The 3974-nt window shown below is 33.0% G+C and overlaps 1 pseudogene; it reads right to left on the bottom strand.

The window, feature by feature from the left end:
- Positions 1 to 720: 720 nt before the first annotated feature.
- LOC128776618 (U2 spliceosomal RNA) lies at positions 721 to 892 on the bottom strand (annotated as a pseudogene).
- Between the last annotated feature and the right edge of the window lie 3082 nt (positions 893 to 3974).

Below are 3974 nucleotides of genomic sequence, written 5' to 3'. Positions count from 1 at the left end.
TGGCAATTATAGTTACAACTGAAAACCAAGTATGTGAAGCGTTAACTCTGGGATTAATGCAGGGACACCCTGGGCCTACAGTGAAGAAATTGTTTTTTCCCATTTATCACTTGACCTTCACAAAACACCTGCAAGAAGTAGATGACAGTAATTCTTATTTCTATGAAATTAACATCTCAAAATTGGTGTCTGATAATCTCATGTATACCTGGACATTTCCTTTTCTCTTGTGTACGTTATGATGGTAGATAGCAGGAGGTGGCTTTAAAAGATTAAGGGAAAATTTAAGGTATGTACTTCTGATATGATTTCAGGTACTTCCTTGAGTGTATTTGGTGTCTTTTTTATTCAAAGGGAGTTAAGTCAATGGACTGAAGCAGTCTGCTAACTGAAGACATTAAGAATGGTTAGGAATTTGTTTCTCGGCTCAGACATCTGTTAAGTTGATCATATTATTATATCTCAATTATACTTTGACCCCTGAAGATGTTTATGGTACTATCCCTGGTGTGACTCTGCAATTACCTAGTTATCTAATATCTAGAAAAGAAAGGGAAAGTATTTTCTATTTATTGGGTCAATTTTATAGCTATAAATTTTTCCGTGAGTATTGTTTGGTTGCATCTCACATCTCAAAGCTTTTTTTGTTACGCTTCTGGTTTTCTAAAATTAAGGTATGGTTGACATACAATGTTTTGTTAATTTTAGCTGTACCACATAATTTGATATTTGTATGTATTGCAAAATGATCACCACAGTTACAGAATTTGTGTGTGAGTGATGAAAACTTTTAAGATCTACTTTCTCAGCAACTTTAAGATATACAATAAAGTTATTAAACTGATAAGAACAGATACTACACTTGATCTTAGCCAAAAGGCCGAGAAGCGATTACAATAAAGTTATTAATTATGGTCACCATGCTGTAAATTACATCCCAGTGACTTACTTATTGTATTACTGTACCCTTGACTCCCTTCACCATTTCTCACACCCAAACCCTCTGCCTCTGGCAACCACCAATCTGTTCTCTGTGTCTATGAGCTTAGGTTTGTTTGTCTATTTTAGGTTCTACATATAAGTGAGACCATATGGTTTTTGTCTTTTCTGTCTGCCTTATTTCATTAAGCATAATACCTTCACGGTCCATCCGTGTTGTCACAAATGCAAGATTTCAGTCTTTTTTTTATGTTGAATAACATTCTGTTGTGTATATAGACCACATTTTCTTCATCAATCCATCCATCACTGGACACTTTAGGTTGTTTCCATATCTTGGCTAATGTAAATAATGCAGTGAATGTGGGGATGCATGTATCTTTTCAAGTTAGTGTTTTTGTTTTTGGTTAAATGCCCAAAAATGGAGTTGCTAGATCTTACAGTAGTTCTATTTTTAATTTTTTGAGGAACCTGCATACTGTTTTCCGTACTGGGTGCACCAATTTACACTCCCACCAATTGTGCACCAGGGTTTTGTTTACCCACATCCTTACCAGCACTTATTTCTTCTCTTTTTGATAATAGCCTTTCCAGTTGGTGTGAGGTGATCCCTCATTGTAGTTTTGCTTTGAATTTTTCTGATGATTAGAAATGTTGGGCATCTTTTCTTATACTTGTTGGCCATACATATGTCTTTGGACAAATGTCTATTCAGATGCTCCACCCATTTTTAAGTGGGATTGTTGGCTTTTTCTATTGAGTTTTTATATAATTTTGGATATTAACTTATCAGATATATGATTTGCATATATTTTCTCCCATTCTGTAGCTTACCTTTTCATTTCACTAGTTTTTTACTGTGCAGAAAATTTTTAGATTGATATAGGCCCACTTATTTTTTTAAATAAGTAGCTACTTATTTATTTTTTTATTTATATATTTATTTTTTAGTGAGCTCTACATCCAATGTAGGGCTTGAAGTCACACCACTCTGAGATCAAGAATCACATGCTTTACTGACTGAACCAGCTAGGTGTCCCTAGTCCCACTTATGTAGTCCCCCTTATTTTGTTGCCTTTGCTTTTGGTGTCAGATTGAAAAATTATTACAAGACCAGTGTCAAGGAGCTTATCATCTATGTTTTCTTCTAGGATTTTTATGGTTTCACGCCTTACATTCAAGCCTATAATTCATTTTGAGTTAATTTTTGTGTGTGGTATAAGATAATGATCCAATATTATTCTTTTGCATGTAACTATCCATGTAGGTGTCCAGTCCAACACCATTTATTGAATACTGTCCCTTTACTATTGTATATTCTTGCGTCCTTTTTAATAAATTAACTGAACATATATGCAAGAGTTTATTTCTGGACTCTGTCTTCTGTTCCGTTGATCTTTATGTCTGTTTTTATGCCAATACCATACTGTTTTGATTACTATAGCTTTATAATAGAGTTTGAAGTGAGGGAATATAACGCCTCCAGCTTTGTTCTTCTTTCTCAAGATTGCTTTGACATTACAGGGTCTTTTGTGGTTCCATACTTCTGATTTTTTTAGACATTGTTTTTTAGACAAGTCGTAGGTTTACATTAAAATTAAGAGAGAAGTACAGAGATTTTCCATATACCCTTTGCTCCCAAACATAAAAAACCTTTCCCATTATCAACATCACTAACCAGAATGGTACTTTCTTTTTTTTTAAACAAATATGGACTTACATGGATACATCATAATTACCCAAAGTACATAGTTTACCTCAGGATTCACTCTTTCTGTTATACATTCAGTGGGTTTGGACAAATGTGTAATGGAATATACCAGTCATTATAATATCATTATAATCATCTGTTTTTGCCTGTTAATTTCCTCATCCCCATCCCCAGAAACCACAGATCTTTGTATTATCTCCATACTTTTGCATTTTCCAGAATGTCTATAGTTGAAATCATATAGTATGTAGCCTTTCAAGATTGGTTTCTTTCACTTAGTAATATGCACTTAAAATTCCTCCATATCTTTTTGTGACTTGATAGCTCATTTCTTTTTAGTGATGAGTAATATTCCATTATCTGAATGTATTCGAGTTTGTTTATTCATTTACCTACTGAAGGACATCTTGGGAATTACCAAATTTTGGCAATTATGAAAAAAAACTATAAAAATATTTATGCAGGTTTTTTTGTGAATGTAAGTTTTCAACTACTTTGGATAAATACCACAGAATGTGATTGCTGGATTGTATGGTAAGAGAACTTCGGTTTTATAGAAAACTGTCAAACTGTCCTCCAAAGTGGCTGTACCATTATGCATTCCCACCAGCAGTGTCTGAGGTTTCCTATTGCTCTACATCCTGGTCAGCATTTGGTGTTGTCATTGTTCCAGATTTTGAGCATTCTAGTAGACCTGTAGTAGAGGTACCTCATTGTTTTCAGTTGCATTTCCCTGATGGCATTAAAATATGCAGTGTCTTTTCATATGCTTATTTTCATCTATATACTTTTGTGAGGTATTTGTCTCTCATTTTTTATATTAAATTCTACCATTTTTTATTCCTAAGTAGTTTAAAACTGCAGTTTGTTTCTGCTATTACACAAAATTAATTTAAATATTTAAACTGAAATTGGTTAATTTTATTTCATTTTGGTAATGGACCATTATAGAATATAATTATTTTACCTTTGGAATTATTTTTCCCCCCAATGGCTACACTTTATAGCACATATAATTGACATATATCACTGACTAAGCTTAAGGTATACAATAGGATGATACGATACATGTATATATTGTAAAATGGTCACCACATGTTGGTGAACACATCCATCAACTCACATAATTACCATTCTATTATTATTATGGTAAGCTCAAGTATAATCTTGCAGAATGTAAAATCTACACATATTTATGTCTGTTTGTAAGGATGAATATATGTATGTTCATTTTTTTAATTAATTTTAACGTTTTGTGTTTGTAGATACTTACTCAACTTGAGTGAGTTCTTGACTGAGAGTCAGATTTTAAGTTCACAATAGT

The sequence above is a fragment of the Panthera pardus genome, unplaced genomic scaffold (assembly GCF_024362965.1).
Source record: "Panthera pardus isolate Hobbes unplaced genomic scaffold, ASM2436296v1 HiC_scaffold_1, whole genome shotgun sequence".
Taxonomy (NCBI): Eukaryota; Metazoa; Chordata; class Mammalia; order Carnivora; family Felidae; genus Panthera; species Panthera pardus.
The sequence above is the reverse complement of the archived record's forward strand: the minus strand, read 5'-3'. Positions and strand labels throughout refer to the sequence as shown.